We start from the raw sequence: 18,279 nt of genomic DNA, 5'->3' as shown, positions 1-18,279 counted from the left end.
TCTCCCCAGTGGTCTGGGGGAAAACAAAAGTGGTTTGATTGCAGTAACAGCTCCAGCTGCCCAGCTCCCAGGCAAACGGTGTGTCCTCAGGAGCAGAGTTTGAGAACCACTCCCCCTTATCTCTGAGAATGTCCTAGGGAGCTCCAACCATCAGCACCCTGGTGTGCCTCCCAGATGCTTCTGGTTCCAGGATGCTAACTCCAATCTTTCCTCAGAGGTTATGCCCTGGTTTGTTCTCCTTGACTGTGGGGTGACCCTCCAACCCCAAATTGCCTGTAGCCCTCTCACTACTCCAAATGTGGTCCACCCACCAGCAGTGTGCACTCCACCCAGGTCCCTGGCAGAAATGCAGATTCTCAGGCCCCACTTATCCAACTGCATTTTAAATGGGTCCCTGGGGATTTGCGTACATGCTGAAGTTTGAGAAGCTCTGGGCCAGAGTATGATGACAGATTTTTATCCTGTAAACTTGGGTTTGCTTCAGTGGGCTCCTTATAATTATAGGACACACGCCTACGACATATTCACCCTCCTCTCCCCACCCCCAGAGTCTCTCGCAGCCATTAAGAAACTTGTCATGTACAACAGAGAGAATTCTTGCCCACAGCTGAGGGAGTGTCCTGCTGGGAGTCTCTAGAAGGAACAGCTGGGGGCGAGTGAAGGTGGGCTGGCAGCGGTGATGGGGACACAGCCAGGAGGGAGTGCAGCCCCTCCAGAAGTTCAGCCCACAACTACCTCTGTACGTTTGATGTCTGAGTCTTAGGGCTCCAATTTAGGAAGAAAAGGTAAGGCAGCTAATGGGAGATAAATCCAAAACTGCCTCTGGTGCCTGGAATGTGGGCTTCATTGTTTAACCCCTGGAACATGAAAGAGGGTTCCCACCTCTAAGCTCGCAGTAGGAGAGGTAGCCTTTGCTTTCTCCTGTGGGACCAGGAGAGGCTGGGCAGATAGAGAGCCATGTGCTGTGGGAGGGTAGCTGGGTCAACCCCCGCCCCCACCCACGGCTTCAAAGTAGCTGCAGTGGTGCCCAACTTGGGGCTTCATAGCACCCCCACCTCTCCCACTTCTCCCCACCAGCACAATGAACAGGTGAGGGAGCTTAGCGCATGGCAGACTGGGAGGGAGGCCTTGGGTTTCTCATAATCTGGGGACAGAGTCTGTTGTCCACACCAAGAAAGGGGATGGGGGAGAAGGTATGTGTGACAAGGGGTTGGAACCAGTGAACATTTGTCCCCAAGTCCAGTCCTGGAGACATGTTTGGGTGATGTTACTGATATAGCTACTGTACATTTCCCAGAACACCTGGTTTCAGATGTGCTGCTTGTTGTCACGACAAATCACTGAGGTGATGTGGGGCTCTATCTATACTTTCCAGTCTGCCTTACACATCCCACCAGCAGAACAAATATTGGTCAGATCATGTGTCTTGTTGTGTTGTTTTTTTTTCAGGCAATTAGTGACAGTTTACTGCACAACAGGAAGTAGACAGTTAACTTACAGGATCACGTCTGCAGCCACCTGGGCTTTCTGGGACAGGCCCAATGTGAAATATTCTGGCCTGTTACTCAGCTCCCCAGGAACACGGATGCGCCTCCAGTGGACCTCTCGTTCTGCTGCTAGTGTCAAATACTTGCATTGCTGCAGAAAAAAATGAAGTTAATGAGTATAATTTTTTGTTCATTTAAGAGTGTCTCTTCTAATTTTTCTTAAGCATTTGTTATCTGGTACCTACTGTAGCAAGCATATGCCCACACTTGACAAACCAAATAAGCAATAGAATTAATGTGAAGGACCCAGAAAGAGCTGGCCATGTGCAGTTCAACAGCCTTAGTGTGCATGTGGGAAGTCGGTGGTTCAGGTTGGGTTTTCTTGATTATGTACATACAGTATAGACAATTAATCTTTTTTTTTTTTTACTTTAACTACTTTATTTTTTGTGGATTTAAAAAATCTTTATTATTCAAATTATTACATATGGTCCTCTTTCCCCCCCCCATTGACCTCTTCTAGCCCCCCCCCCCCCCGCACCCCAGGCTCAATATAATCATTATTTCTGGGTATGACATTGTCTTTAGTTCAGATGATGCTTTTCATGGGGTTCTGGAGGGCTATCAGGTATAAGAGATCCTGTGTCAATCCAGGGTCCTAAAGACTGCCGGAGCTAAGCCCTCTTTAAGGACTAGCTCTGAAGAGAGGTGGATTCGTTTGTAGCTATAAAAACGCTGTGATTTGAGGAGCTACTCAAGTGGAGGAATGAGCCCCCTGTTCACCTGATATCCCTCTGTTAGAGATTATTTATTTTCTTTGGGTTTTGATGCTTTCTAAACTAAAGGCCTTATAAAGATTGACATTTTGGGTTTCATTTGCCTAGGACCAAGGGCCCTGAAAGAAGGATAGATAACCAAGGGACAGACAGACTGATAAAGGAGCAGGTGGGACAGATGTCTTCATCTTATACATCAGAGTTCTATTCAGAAATGGGGTTCTCTCTCCCTTGACCAACCAGGGGAACAAAGCTATCAAATATTTGGTTGGAATTTTTATGTTGTTGTTTTCTTTCACCTCAGAGCTTCCTGAATGGTGATCTGGGCACTGGGCATGATGAGTGAGGATGTGGTATAGGTACTTTGTATGAAGGCAGAGTCACCTGTGCTTTAAGCTAGGGAATAAAGGGTCCCAAGTGGAACAGATCACATCTGACTGGGGAGGGGGAATCAAGTTGGTCTGCTAGATTTGGCATCAGGAAGCTCCTTAGGCTGACACGTAATCAAAGAGTATTCATCACATTTGATCTGTTTATTCCCCTCCCCAAAGAAGAACCTAGTATCATCAAACCTGCCCCTCATTGCTTTTCACACCCTAACCTGCTACTTTCAGTAAGTATTCCATGAAAAGTGAAGCCAGACTGTGTTTCTTAAACTTGTGGTCTCAGCAGGTTTTGCTTACACCTCTCATTAGTAAAAACGTCTATGTTCTAACCTTTTCTTTGATTAGTTCAGTGGCTCATCTTTGCACCCTCTGGGGTATCCCATCCCATGTTAAAGATCGTGCTAGAGAAGTGTTCATAGGCTGTTGAAGAAAACTGGGTTTTTAGTAATAGCTCTTCTAGATAAGAAAAGCCCCAAGATGTATACTGTAGCCTATATATCCTGTCCCTGGACCATCCTAAGAGTACATTGGTGTCTGTGGGTGGCAGAGAGAAATTATAGAACAACTGTGAAACGTAATGTGAAGATTCTGTGTCACAAGTCCACTTACGGTGTGGAATTTGTGTCAAACACGTAGGTGGGCGATGCATTCGCAGAACCTCTCTGCTTGATCCTAAGGAGTTTTCAGGCTGCAGTAGAACATGGTTGGCAGCCCTGGTGTGTGGGGCATTAGCAAACTCAGGTAGAAGGAGGGGGACAGAGGCTTCTGTGTTTGGGATCCACTCAGCAGCCATACCTGCACCAGCCAAGCAGACAGCCTGCTGCCTACTGCATTCTGGAATAATTTTGTTTCTCAGGAATTAAAGTCACACCTAGCAAATGGTAACTACGGTAATGCTGCATTTTGAACACATGTTCAGCTCTTCTCAAGGCAAGTGTTCAGTTGCCTTTATTATTCTCTCTCCCTCTCTCTTACACATGGTGTGTGTGTCGGGGGCGGGGGGCGTGTAGGGGCTCTGTTAGGCATTAGCAATCTCAGATAGAAGGAGGAGGACAGAGGTTCTGGGAAGGCTGGCAGGGAAGCCCTGCACCCCCAGATCATCACTATCCCTGGAGAGGAAGTTGGAGGGAAGCACTAAGTTAGGACTTGGCAGTGGGGTCATGCTCTTAATATGCTGCTCAAGTGTTTCAGGTTTGACCATCTGTGCTCTTTGACCTGTTCCTGACCAAGGGCCCCCAGCTCTGTGAGGGTCCCTCCACCAAAACCCAAACCTCCTGTTTCCATAAGCCAGGCTGGGGCCCACAAAGAACTCACTTCATAGAAACTCATTTACAGACACCTCTTCTAAGTCACATCTCCTCTCCCAGTTGGGGGCCACCCATTCTGCCACATAGATCGTAAGCTCTGGGGAAAACTTGAAGAAAGCACTCAACACAAGCAGGCACTTGGGAAGAGCTGGGAGCAGAAGGGAATGAGACAGATTCTTCCCTTCCCACAGGTCTCATTTGGTCCAGCGCTGTCTGGGTCCCCCTGAGCAAGACAGTGGGGCCAGGACTGCTGAGTGGCCCATCTTCCTTTCTGGGGAGGAGCCATACACCTCCTTGGACTGTCTCCTGTAAAATGCTTCATAGCCCAGATCCTTGCTAGATCCTAGAGGAGGGCACATCAGAGGCACCAGGCCCATGGAGGGAGGCAGCAGGGAGTGAGGAGGAGTGGCCTGAGAAAGAAGGACAGCTCATCTGAGCAGCCAAGAGTCCATGGCCGACTCATGGCCTTTGCTCAGAGGCCCTTCAGAGCCATGTGGCTGCCACACGTGACCCCGGGGAGGCCCCCTAACTGCAGACGGGCTTAATCAGAATCCCCCCCCCACTCCCCACCCCCGCCACACACACACACACCAGGTGTAAGAGTGAGGGAGAGAGAATAATAAAGGCAACTGAACACTTGCCTTGAGAAGAGTTGAACATGTGTTCAAAGTGCAGCATTACCATAGTTACCATTTGCTAGGTGTGAATGTAATACCTGGGAAACAAAATTATCCCAGAACGCGGGGTGGGGGTGGGGGGTGTGTGTCGGGGGGCGGGGGGGGGCGCTGTAGCAAGCTTGTGTGCTTGGCTGGTGCAGGTGTGGCTGCCGAGTGGATCCCAAACACAGAAGCCTGGCCTTGGCTTTTGCTTCCCAACCTGCCCAGCCAGTCCCATGAGGCTCTCTCTTTTACTGCTGAAGATCAAATGATTCTGCATTGGTAGCTGCCCCAGTCCCCTCACCACTGAAGACTTCAGGGGTGTAGGCCTGTGGTAGGGACTGACTGAGCCTGGGGTGTTTAATTATCATTTGAAATGGTGTTCTCCCAAGGGAGGGGAGGAAGGGAAGTCCCTGGCTGAGCCAAAGATCAGGAGCTAAAGGACAGTAATCTTCTTGGGGAAAGAAAGAAAAGGGCCAGCAATAGCAACAAAAAAGTCCTGCAGATGTGGAATTTGAAGGAATCTAGAGAGAGCAAGCCTATTTTTAGCAGGAGTGGGTGCACACTGTGATAGGCGCCACAGGCTGCTGTCACTAACATTTGGCTATAAGCAACATTTTAATATTTAAACATGACAGCCCTGAAAATGGAAAGGAACCAACACTTTACCTGCTTGCTGATTAAAAGCTATCACCTCCCCTGAGCCCAGTGGGAGGACCTGTTCCATGTGATGTCTAGCCCAGCCAGGCATTGGGTTCACCTGTGTTGCCATGGCTATTTACATGTCAGCCACTGATGGAGGCTACTCAACGGCGGTGACAGGATGCCATTCTCTCCAGGCGAAAATGCTGTGCAGTGTTACCTCTGTAGGAAAATGTTCAGTGCACTTTGCTCAATTAAGCATGCATGTGTGGAAATACAACACTCAAATGAGCAGGAATAAAAATATATTAAATTTGAAGAAGTTAAGTAATACCATTGGGAAAATCAATGAACTTGAGGTGAACCCAGCAATGTCAAAAAAGAGAATCCCAGAAATGCGAGCCCTTCAGCAGTTTACCAGACCCCAAGTGAGACATATGCATTACATCCGCTATGTCCCGTATGAATATCTTGCCCAGATCAATATCAGGAAGCCTGGCACCCACGTTCTTTTTTGAAACTTTAAGCAGCAAGCACTTTCCTAAGTCCTACTGGAAAATAATTCACTGCTAAGGTAGTGAGCTTGATTATGGGGATGGAGGGCAAGATCTCTGAGGACAAGCCCTGGAAGATGAGCTTTCCACTCACCCACGGCCCATCTGACTGACACCTGTTTCTACCCTGCTGCAGTGGTGTTAATTATTGGTCAGCGGTGGCTAAAACTGAGTGAGAAGGAAAAGAGAGAAAATACCAGAGCAGAACCGATAGCGTCTAGTCAACCTGCACGCAGCTGTTTTTATTATTTCCAGCTCATGTTGTCATTGCTATACTTGCAGAGAAGTATGAGCTTTTCTAGACAATCAGCAAAGTAAAGCGAGACGAGCAGAGAGGTTGAAGGGTTTGCTCAGCCTCTCTGGGGCTTGGAGCAGTGGTTTCAAAATGTGGTCTCCACGCCAGCAGCATTGGCATCACCTGGGAGCTTGTTAAACATGCAGCTTCTCAGGCCCCACCCCAGACCCACTGAGTCAGAAACTCCAGGGGCAGGGCCCAGAAATTCATGGGTAATATGCAAATAGACCGAATGGCAGAACAACTGAACAACCAATCAAAGTGTAATATGGTAATGATATGCTAAGGCTGCTCAACCTCTCACTATGATGTGCACTGACCACCAGGGGGCAGATGCTCTGACCAGTAGGTTAGCTTGCTGCTGGGGTCTGGCCGATCGGGACTGAGCTAGATGGGCCGGACTCGCCCTGGAACCCTCCCGTGCCCCTCCCCAGCCCAATCGTGCACCAGTGGGGTCCCTCAGCCTGGCCTGCACCCTCTCGCAATTTGGGACCCCTCGGGGGATGTTGGAGAGCTGGTTTCAGCCCGATCCCACAGGCCATTCCCCTTGAGAGGGCACCAGATGCAGGGCTCATGGCTGGTGAGTGCTGCTGTGGCAGCATGAGCTTCTCCAGATCGTGACTGATTGGGCGTGAGCCCGCGGCAGGCACAGTGGGGCTGGGCTGAGCAGGGGTGGCAGGTAGGAGCTGCAGGCTGCATAAGATTGCAGGTTTCGGCTCGGTCCCTGCAGGCCACCCAGAGGGGCCTCTAGTTTTTAATATTGTGGTAAAATATATGCAACATAACATTAGCTATTTTAACCATGTTAAATGTAAAAGTCAGTGGTATTATTCTCAATGTTGTATAGTCATCACCACTATCTGTTTCTAAAACTTTTTCATCACCCAAAAGAGAAACTGTAATCATTAAGCAGTATCTCCTGACCCCTTCTTTCCCCAGCCCTTGTTAATCTCTAATCTATTTTCTGTCTCTATAAATTTGCCTCTTCTAGACCTTTCATATGAATGGAATCATACAATACATGGCCTTCTGTGTCTGGCTTCTTTCACTTAGCATAATGTTTTCAGGCTTCATCCATGTTGTCGTATGTGTCAGTGCTTCATTCCTTTTTATGGCTGAATAATATATTTCATTGTATGGATATGCCATGTTTTGTTGATCAATCTATCTGTTGATGGATACTTAGGTTGTTTCCACCCTTTGGCTATTGTGACTAATGCTGCAATGAACATTGGTGTTTAGATATCTGGAATCGGCGTTTTAACCAGCTCCCTGGGTGATTCTGGTGTATGCTTGAGTTGGAGAAGCCCTGGCCCAGAGCTCCAGAGCTGTCTTTATGTAGGAACCCAGAACACTCAGTGGAGGCTGTGTGCCCTACTGTAGCTTTGTCCATCCCAGCTAGGGGTCAAGGCTGTGGACACTCACATCTCAGAGATGAATATTTAGAGTTTCTCAAGGTCATTCTAAGACTAATTCTAGAAGAAAAATGTCTATCCAGAATGGGGGTTCTCTTTGACATTGTTTCATGAGTGATACCTTAAAATATTTCAAAAGGCCCTGCTGGGTGTGCCTCAGTTGGTTGGGTATCGTCCTGTGCACTAAAAAGTTGCCAGTTCAATTCCTGGTCAGGGTACATGTCTGGTTTGGGGCTCCATCCCCAATAGTGGGGATGTGCAGAAAGCAGCTGATTGATGTTTCACTCTCACATTGATGTTTCTCAGTCTCTTTCCCTCTCCCTTCTTCTCTTTAAGGAATCAATAAAAATATTTTTTAAAGTATTTCAAAGGGATGGCAGAAAAACATTTATTAAAAACGCATGCCCATTTGGTTGTTGTTGAGTGGAGTTTCACCCAGATGTTTTGTCACTATACAACTACCTGGATATTAGCTATAACAAAGACCCACTCTAATTTTTACTATGGAAATTGGGGTTGTTTTCATTCTTTTGAGCATTGTAATAGTAGTCAGTGTGAAGAAAACAAGAAAGAAATTTTTTTTCTGTAAGTTCAGAGATAGTTGGAAATGTTTGATGATTATTGTCTTAAGCATTTACAAGTCCCAACACCTTATTCTTAACTAATTAACTCCTTCCTCTTCAAGGAGCTTAAATACTTTGCTTGTGGCTGCACAGCTAGAAAATGAAAAGTCAGGATTAGAATTCATGTCTCAGTCTAAAGTTGTTGAATAAATCTATTCATACTGGCTGCTGGGGATTTTAAATATTACCCCTTAGGCGATACTTAGATTTTTAACAGAGGACTCCTAGACATTTTTAGCCTAAAGAAGTAAATCTCTAATGGTAGAATGTTATACTTGAGGAAGAGGAGGGGAGACCTTTCCAGCAATTGCAAAATCCCACGGAGTAGTCTGCAAGTTCAGCTCTCAGAATCCCTGGAGGGCAGGTTCAGAAGGTGTGTTTCACCTGATGTGTCACACAAATATTGCGAATAAAATGGAGGTGAGATTGAGGCAGCCTAGATGATGATGGTTTGGAAGTCATGATGCCTTACGGACAAGGGGAGTGACTGAGGATGAAAGAGCCAATATCCCCATTGTCAGGTATATGAAGGGTGACCATGTAGAAGAGAATACAGTCATGTTGGGTGGCCGCGAGGGAGAGGACCAGGCCAATGGGTAGGGGCTGCAGGAAGGCAGATCTCTTCTCATACCAGAAAGGGGTGCTATCAAGCATAGGATGGGCAGCCTTGTGAGTGAGATGACCAGCCAAGCATATTGCAGTAGGGCTACCAACTGGAAGGTGGGATGAAATGACTCCCTGGTACCAGTTCAACTCCAAGGCATTATGACCTTGAACTTGCAAAAGTTGCCGAATTATTATATGCTGAATGCAAAACCAGTATCAAACAGGAATTTGATATTGATCTATTATTTTCACTCTCAAAGTATGTCCCTCTTTCTAAAAAACATCACTCAGCATTACTGTTGGAAATTTCTGAAATAGAGTTATTATTCTTTGGGGATTTCATCTCCTGTTTACAAATTGTTGTAGGGGAGCATCAGCTTGAGTCTTCTGATAACCGTGCACTGCTCTGACCTATTGGCATTTCCCTTTTTAAGCTAATAATTAAAAAACTGAACTGGAGCCACTCCATGGGTAAGGATCTTGGGAGACAGCAAAGCAGGAAAGATCCAGCTGGAGCCTGAGGCATGCGCAGGGACTGTGTGTGTCATTCTTTCTATTGCATTCGGCTCACATTAGTGAAGGCTGAGGACTTGGGTGGTTGGCATGATCATGGTCTTCAGACATCTGAAGGATGTAAACACCGAGGATGGAAGGATTTTATTTAGTTCGAGACAAAGGGTATAATTAGGGTAGGAGTAATGGAGTGAAATTAAGCAAAGAAAGATTTAGATTGAATATTAGTGGGGTAATTCCAACCAATAGATTTGTGAAGCTTTTAGACATTTTCTAGGGAATGCTGTTCCGTATTTTCCAAGTGGGTTGAAAATCAGAGAGATAAAGGCTGAGCTAATCTTGAAGAAACTGGAGCCTCTGGGGATAAGGCGAATGGAGAGCCTTCGCTTTCACTGCTTCCCTCTAGTCTTTCTTATAAACATGAAAAGCTCAGCGGGTGATCCCCTTCTGAATGACTATCTACCAATAGCAAGTGCTTGCTCTTCTTAAAACCAGGAGTTATTAAAAGGATGGTGTGTTCCCAAAAGAAAAAAATTTGAATGTGAGAATCAGAGGAAAATTCTGGAGGGAATCTGGGCTGACTTCCCCACTTGCTTGTTAGTTCTGCCTCCAAAAGGCAGGAAGGGGAGGCCAACTCCATCCATTCCTGTGATTGGTGGGCAAGGGTCTTGAACCATTGTTTTCTGTTTTTTTTTTTAATATGTATTTTATCGATATCAGAGAGGAAGGGAGAGAGAGAGATAGAAACATCAATGATGAGAGTGAATCATCGATTAGCTGCCTTCTGCAACCCCCCACTTGGGACCAAGCCTGCAACCTGGACATGTGCCTTGACCGGGAATCGAACCATGACCTCTTGGTTCACAGACTGATGCTCAACCACGGAGCCACGCTGCCAGGCAGAACCATTGGGTTTGAAGGAGATCCCTGTTACTGGCAGCACTGAGCACTGCTGGTTGAGGAAGACGGAAGCCTCCACCATTGCAGACCTCTCGATAAGCCCCCGGTTTTTCTTTTCCTCTGGAGCATTTCCCCGATGTGCACAGAATCTACTAGTACTTGTCCTTTCCACAATCCAGTATGGACAACTCTTCCCAGGTGGACCTGGCCTCTGGGCGCCTCCAGCCACTATTGTAGGACTTGGAGCCTTCGGGGCCAGCAGTGCTGGGCACCATGCATTGCCTGGAGGCTGCACCGAGCCCAGGTTTCCTTCTGAGATTTAATTAGAGACATTTGCATGTAGGTGTTTTGCATGAGCCACTTGATAGCACTGACAGGTAAAGCAATTGGAAGGTGTGCTGACATTTGGTAGAGATTTTACGTTTAATCCCTCTGGCGTGTCGTTGCCCTCCGCTTCCTCTGTGGTCACAGAGCTGGGCAGCTGGAGGCTCTTTTTCTATTACAAGGGCAGCTCCCACGTAATTTTCCACTTTGACTCCTACATCCTTTTTTATTGAGTAAAATGGTGTTTTACTCTTTAAAACAAACCATGGCTGGTCTGTGCTGCTAGCTTTGTCTTAAAAGGGAATATAATTCTTACATCGAAACCAAATTGGAAACTGTTGTGTGGCAGGCTCTGTGAGGGCCCAGCACACACGGGTCTCAGGATTCCTCTGACTGGGGCCACCATCGCCAGAGCAGTGACACTGCGGCCTCGGCGCTCCCGCCCTTGCATTTATACGGCCCTAGACGGTCCTGCCTGGCTTACAATCTCAGATCCATTGAAGTCGAACCTCATTGCATTCAGTCTTTTGGGGAGGACTCTCTCTGTCCTCGGGGGTCCTATGTTTGAGCTGGGAGAGGACGGCTGAGAGTTAGACTCTCAGCAGCAGAGAGAAGCTCCGGAGTGGCTGACAGGGATGATGAAAGGAGAGGGAAGGACACGAGCAAAGCAGCAGCGTTCGCCCAGGAGGGTGGCTGCTGGGCTCCTGAGGAGAAATCGTACTGGCCTGAGGGCACTGTGGAGGCAGGGAGAGCTCCTAATGAGGTTTCTCTGTGCGCTCCTGTTTTTGAAATTTTATGCTGGAGTCTCATCACAGTGTGGGGTAGCATCCAAGGAACCGCTCACATGCCCTCCTCATCCATTTCCTAGCCCTGCTTCTGAAGAGGGCTGCGCTCCCCACCCCAGAGATCTCCAGGGGCACCGTGAAACTCTCCAGCGCAGACGAACTTGGATTCTTGCTAATTTAAAAAGTCAGTGTAACAACCAGGCAGGTGTGTGTTGGAAAGAGGCGGGGGGATGTTGGTACAGGGTTGGGTTAGCGTCACACTTACTGTGACTGAACAGCAGACGTGTCATCAGCTCCCAACACAGTTGTCTGTCTCAGTGTGACTCCCGTTTACTGCATGTCGAGCTGCAGGAAGTCCAGCTGATGCAAATAGATTAATATTTAAAAAGTAATACAGGAGAATGAGGTTCCAAACGTGTAACGTTTAATTATTAAAAACCCGTAATGGAATTTGAATCCAAACTCACATCTCACTGGTGCACAGCAAAAAGCTCAATTAGCCAGCGAGCCTGCTCATGGTGACCACCACAGCACCGGGACTCTCTAGTAGCATAGAAATGGGCAGCTTAGGTAGTGTTATACTTTCTCATTAGACAATTGTTGCAACTCTTTTTTAGTCAAATTGATGGGTAAAGTGACTGTATATTGTTAACAGGACTTAGAAAAGAATTTGAGTTACTTCCAAGTGGTGGGACTTGCGAGAGTTAGGTTACCTGGTAGAAATCACAGTATGAGGATATTCATGCTACCACTGAGTTTATCGAGGCCGTGAAGTATGTGTTACAGGACGCAGGTGTCTGATTAGAAGGCTTTACTCAGTCCAGGGTTACTTAATCGCTGATTTTCCTGTGAGACCACAGTTCTCCTGGCCCTGTAGGACACAAGTGCACCTCGCTCTTGATAAGGGTGAATTCGCCCAGAGGCCTGTGGCAGAGAACTGCCAAAGGAAGAGATAAAATGATTGGTGTGACTCAGAGTAGAATAAACCCACAAAGACCAATTGAATCTATTTCAAAATCAGTGTGCCAGCACGATGGGTTGAGGCAGTATCTCTTGAATTTATATTTTTATTCAGTGTCCTTTGTGTACGAATATAAAACTATGGACATGCCATTGGTTGTGCATTAAGGGTTTGCCCCTCCGTGTGGCGGCTCATTTCTCATGAGATGCTCAAGAACTCATCTGTAATGCAGAACATGCAGTGGTGTGACCTAAAATGCTCTCGGCTGGGCTCGGGGTTTGGAAGGTCACACACTAGGTAACGGTATTTATGACAGCCTGCCGGGCTGTGTGGGGTAACTAGAACTGGGAGGACAGAAATTGAGTTTGTAGTGACTGCAGAAGCTGAAACCACAGGATGAAATGTAATAGGGTCTAGGGCTCTGCGAGCACAGGAAGCTGAGGAGAGGTGGGGGTGGAGCTGCAGAGCTGAGGAAAGTGCTGCAGGGGGGTGGGTAACCTTGATTCCTCGCAGGACAGAGCCTACTGAGACGCAGAGGGTAAATAGAATCACCTCCACCTTGCCTACAATTCGGTCAACAACCAGCAGCTGCATGTGGAACCCTTATCATGTGCAAGACCGTGTGCTGGGGTGTAGGAGTTCCAGGGGAGCCCTGGCAGTGTGCTAAGTGGTTAGTGCATCAGCTTGTGCACTGAAAGGTCGCGGGTCCCATTCCCAGTCAAGGGCATATACCTGGGTTACAGGATGGATGCCTGGCCCAGTACAGGTGCATGTGGGAGGTAACCAATTGATGTGTCTCTCTTGCATGGGTGCTCCTCTCTCTCTCTCTCTCTCTCCCTCCCTCACCCCCTTCCGCTCTCTCTAAAAATCAATGGGAAAAATATCCTCAGGTGAGGATTAACAAAAAACAAACAAACAAAAAAAGTTCCCATCCACATCATTAAAGTAACATTTTCCAAAGTGTTTTTCTACAGGCTCCCACGAGAAGAGGGGTTCCGTGTTTGGAAAGTCGAGGAAGTGCTGGGTTAATGCAGTTAAACATGCTTCTTTTCTGCAGAGCTTCTCAGAGGCTTAAACATGGCAACGCGCCTTCAGAATCTCCAAATGAAACAGGCGATGCCCCTTTTCCCAGGAGCATTTGCCCACTAGCCCTTTTCTCAGGGCAGAACATTGGTGGGACGAGTGTTTTACAGAGCACCCTTTAGGCGACAGAGGGCTGGGGTAGGCGCCGTCCTTGAGCAGGGGCAGTGCAGTGGGTTAGGAATGGGAAGCCCTGACATAGCAGGCACATTTCCTTTCTGGGTGACCTTCAGAAACAGTGTGATGTGGATAGGTGTATGCAAGAGGCCTGTCCTGCTGTCAACTTCCTGCTTCTGAACCTGCAGAAAACACTGCTCCCAACCTTGGGTGTCAGATGGCCCACCCCAGCCCTGGGCTGGGGCTGCCCTGGGCACCCCACGCCGGTAGCAGGGTGCACAATAGTTATGTGTCCCAAGGGGATTTTAACCGCAGGGAGGAAGTATGGGGGATTATGCAGGACCTAGAAGTCACTGTACCTTCCTAGATTTTCCTCACCTCTTAATAGAGAGCAATACCTGGAAGGGTCATGGTGAGAATTAAACCGGAGAAAGGGTATAAAGCTGGGTTAGATCCTTGGCTTTCCTAAAGTTGTGGAGACTTGGTATAAAGCTGAAGGGAATACACATCATGGAATAGCCTTTGCTGCCCATCCTCATGCAGCACAGGCGACTGTTCTGGCGGCAGAGATGGTCCCACAGCGCTACCAACCAGGCAACCGACTCTCTTACTGCCCCCAGGAGTAGGCATCATTGCTCCCTGCTTTAGCACATGGCCTGTAAGGATTTGAAACTCCCTGCCACTTGACTTCTACTCCTGCCCCTCAGGCCCTTCTCCCCGCTCTGCCTCGTGACCCCTGCCACCCCATGGCTTCTGCTTACTTCCTGTCCTCTGTGGTCCTCTGGCTTCATTCCACCACCACTATCCCCACCACGACTTAGTCTCTTGGAGTTACCTTGATTCCCAATTCCCCTAAGAAGAAATTGCTATCGGTTTGTTAAATTACTCTGTGTCCCGTTAGGCAGAGCCACACCAAGGTCTTGAGATGTCTTTGGGTCCAGGCAACCATGACCAGGGAAGCAGCGGGGCTGTGGCCAGGGCAGGCTCGCAGCATCTGATGGGTTCTGTGCTGATACAAAGGTAGTGTACACCGTTCTTTTCCTCCTCCTCTCTCTTCCCTTTTCTGTTCCTCCCACTTCTGCACATGACAGTCTGGACCAAGGGCATGCCTTGATAAAGCAGAATATACTCCCTATGCCTGTTAGATACTGAGCACTAGAAGAGAGGCCCGCCTCACATACCTGCTTCACCCTCCAACCATGCCTTTCTTTCGTATCTTACTGGAGCTTAGGCCCACTGCACAGGCTGTTTGGATTAGGCTACTCTGTCACACATTTCTCTTTTCACCCAGTGGTATAGTTGGTCAGGTGGAAAGTATACTTCCCCATGTGTTTCCTTCTTCAGAGTAGAACAAATAATGATAAGGTTAGTTTCACAGAGGCTAAGAGATGGTGGCTTTTACCCAAATGCCGAGAATTGATATATAATTGTTGCTAGTCTGAATTTACTTATCTCTAAAATAAGGTATGTTATCTGGCTGTCTTTTTTACAGACTTCTGGTGAGTGGTATTGTGATCACGTCTATTGAGCTATTTGAATTTACTGGAAGAAAGGAGTTATATAAGTAACAGGTGTCTTTAAATATATACAGGTTGTCTCGCTTCACACCATTGAGCACTTCAGACATTCAGCCTGGATGGGGCGATTGGGCTGGGCTGACCCAGGCTTTGCTTATGAGGATGGAGTTGTAAGAGGGATGCTCAGTGGAGAATCTAGCATTAGTGGACTGTTGGCTTCCAACCAGGTATTTATCCCAGCGGGATGGCTGAATTCATAGAACAAAGATGGAAGAGAACCAGGCAAACCAGCAGTTCACAAACATTCAGGAAGCTTTTCAGAGACAAAGGAACCGACATGTAGATCCGAAATCAGAAGTAGTACGGTATCTGCCCCCTGGATACTTAAGAAACTATCACCAAGTGGGCACTCTCACACATGGTTTAATTAACTAAAAATACAAGACAATAGGCAACCTAAATTATTTCATTTCCCAAAGTTTGTGACCCCAGCACTCTGGGCCTTTTAAATTTGCAGTATTGTGCACCAGATGCCATAAATGTCATATTTGCACACAACTGAGCATAAAGGATTCCATTGGTGATTCTGGCCTGGGTGACTGGTGCTGGCCTGGAGCTGAGCCTAGGGCTAAAACACCCATGAGCTTAAGACCACAACCTGGCCTGCAAGCCTCCTCATTATTGCAATTATGTTGCTGTCAAACACTCCACAAGCCATTAGGAACACAGTGGAGAATTTGGGGCCCAAGGTTTTGTTGATTTGGGTTTCTGGGTTTTATTTTTGTGGTATGCTTTTTACTTGGAAGTACACATCATAAGAAAATTCATAGTAGCGGAATTTCTCTTTGTTTTTTACAGCTGAGATTTAATAGAAGAATGATGGGTAAATAAGAGTAGAGTGTAGGTGGACCAGTTGGCTGATTTAAAAAAATATATCTGAATGATATTTTATGTATTTATAATAATAAAATTAAAATATCTATATTTACATGACACTTTCTGTTTTTCAGAGTGCTTCCATTTTTACTATTTGTTTTGATCATCACAATAGATCTTTTTTAAAAAATATATTGTATTGACTTTTTGCAGAGAGGAAGGGAGAGGAATAGAGAGTTAAAAACATCAATGAGAGAGAAACATCAATCAGCTGCCTCCTCCACACCCGCTACTGGGTATGTGCCCGCAACCAAGGTATATCCCCTTGACCAGAATCGAACCTGGGACCCTTCAGTCTGCAGGCCGATGCTCTATCCACTAAACCAAACCTGTTAGGGCATCACAGTAGATCTTGAGGTTAGCAGAGGCTCCGGGGACACAGAAACAGGACCCCAGGTTGCAGGGTAGGCGAGACGTGGGTTTCTGCTTCCTAGCCCACCTCTTTCCTCACCGAACCATGCTGCTTCCCAAGTAAAGAGCCAAAGCCCGGGCATCGATTGACAATTTGAAAGAATGTATTTAGAGATTTAAGGTTCTAATCAAGAAAACTTTCAATTGTGAGGTGCGGAAGAGAGGCCAAAGCTATTCAGGAAACTTGTAAAACTGGACACAATGAAAACAGCAAGTATGACCCAGGGAGAGATGTGTAGTGACGACAAGGCCAGTCCTTCTCAAGAGTAAACAAAGTCACGAGCAGGAATAAACAAATGACTTCTGACATCTCCCTACCAATGCAGGGAGTGGGAAGGGCCAAGTTACCCTGGGCTGTGGGCATAAAAAGATGAAAACAATCTCAGAGATACCACTGAGACGTGGAGGGGAAGTGATATCTAGATAGACTAGAGCTGACATAGAAATTAAATATAAAACATCAGGCCCTGGAGAGATCTGAAGACTGGTCAGAGATGTGTGCAAGTGGGTCAGTACTGGCCATCCACAGGCAGGAGCTGGTTCACCCAGGGAGCAGAGAAATATGCAAGAGGATGTTAAAAGAGGATTGAATGAGGCATTGCAACTAAAGCCCTTAGCCGGGTGCCTGGTAGGTTCCAAGTCTGTATGTACATAGTTGGTAAGTGAATGAGAGGTCACCAGGAGCTGCAAGCCTTCGAGAAGCAGCGGAGAGGGAGCTGAGATGCAGGGTTGCCAGAGAGGCTGTTAATGCTGCCCAGCAGTGGCCTGGACCCGGACCACCTGCACACACACAGCCTTAGTTAGTATTATGGCATTGCAGAAGTGCCGTCTATCGCCGATGCCAAGGTGGGTGAGGAGGCTGAGAGGCAGATCCAAATAAAACCCCCGGGGGGAAAGGACTGCTTCCGGGGTCGCAGAGAATAACTGCAGTCCTTCCCCAAATTCCCATCATTGATATGTGACTAGCTGTGTTGTTTAACTAAAGCCGCAGGTTTTGAATTATGATTTTTGCCATTTTCTACAAAGTCTGCGTGAGGGAAGAAATGGATGGGGTGAACAACTGCAGATAGAAGCCAGGTAACTAGCACACTTCACTTTTAACGCATCAATTTGACGGGTCTCCCTTTCTACTCAAGTACAACCCATGGTCCCTCCCCTCAGCTTTGTCAGGTAGAGAAGAGGCTCTTCTAGTCACAAACAATGGAACTTCAACCACTCAAGTATGCGTTTAGGAAACAGAGAGAGTAGGGATAAATGAGATCAAAGGCACATTTGAAAAGAAATCCAAACATATATTTTGAAAACAAGGAGAGTTACAATGAACACGGTAAATACAAAATCTGAAAAAATTCAGGTGTGCATTTGAAAAACAGAGTCACAGTGTTGGGTTAGAAGAACAAAGGGGAGTTCAACGTTGAGAGAGTAAAATATTGACTATTTTTTAGTTAAAAACTTAGTTGAATTTTAACCTGTAGAACAAGTCTGTTGATGGGGAGCGTGGAGTACTTCTGGGGGCAGGAGGTGTGTGCAAATTTCTCCCGTGACTGTCAATAGACAGATTCTGAGTCTTTCCTGCACTGGGTCCCCGGCCAGTGCCTTTCTGAGCACATCTCAGCACTCATTTCTGAATAAGTAAAAACATTACAAATAGGAGGTCAGTTTTTCCCTAAGCTTCACTTTGAAGCAAAGATGATCGAATAAGAACAACACAAAAATGTGCAGGTGGTTAAATAAAAACAAAAAAATAAGCTGTATGAATTCAGGTGATGTTTCTTACTTAACTCATATCCCCGGTTCCTAGCCCAGTGCCTGACACGTGATGGGTCCTAGTAGATGTTCACTTATGAATGAATAAATTGGATCATGTGATGGCAGGTTTCCAGAGCAGGTCATAGTTATAGTATCTGGAGTTAAGAAAAAAAAGGAGAGAAAATGGAGTCACAGGGCATGGCAATGGGAGATGGGGTAGGATGTCGCTCTCTGCTTTT

General features: G+C 46.9%; 1 protein-coding gene across 1 annotated transcript in view; it reads left to right on the top strand.

Moving 5' to 3' along the window:
• Window positions 1-18,279, top strand: part of SOBP (sine oculis binding protein homolog) — a 161,869-nt gene that overhangs the window by 115,300 nt on the left and 28,290 nt on the right. The gene's annotated exons all lie outside the window — the stretch shown is intronic.

Source organism: Myotis yumanensis, unplaced genomic scaffold (assembly GCF_028538775.1).
Source record: "Myotis yumanensis isolate MYYU_CA2020_CCGP unplaced genomic scaffold, mMyoYum1.0.hap1 SCAF_6, whole genome shotgun sequence".
NCBI lineage: Eukaryota > Metazoa > Chordata > Mammalia > Chiroptera > Vespertilionidae > Myotis > Myotis yumanensis.
This window is presented reverse-complemented; position numbering and strand designations above follow the sequence as displayed.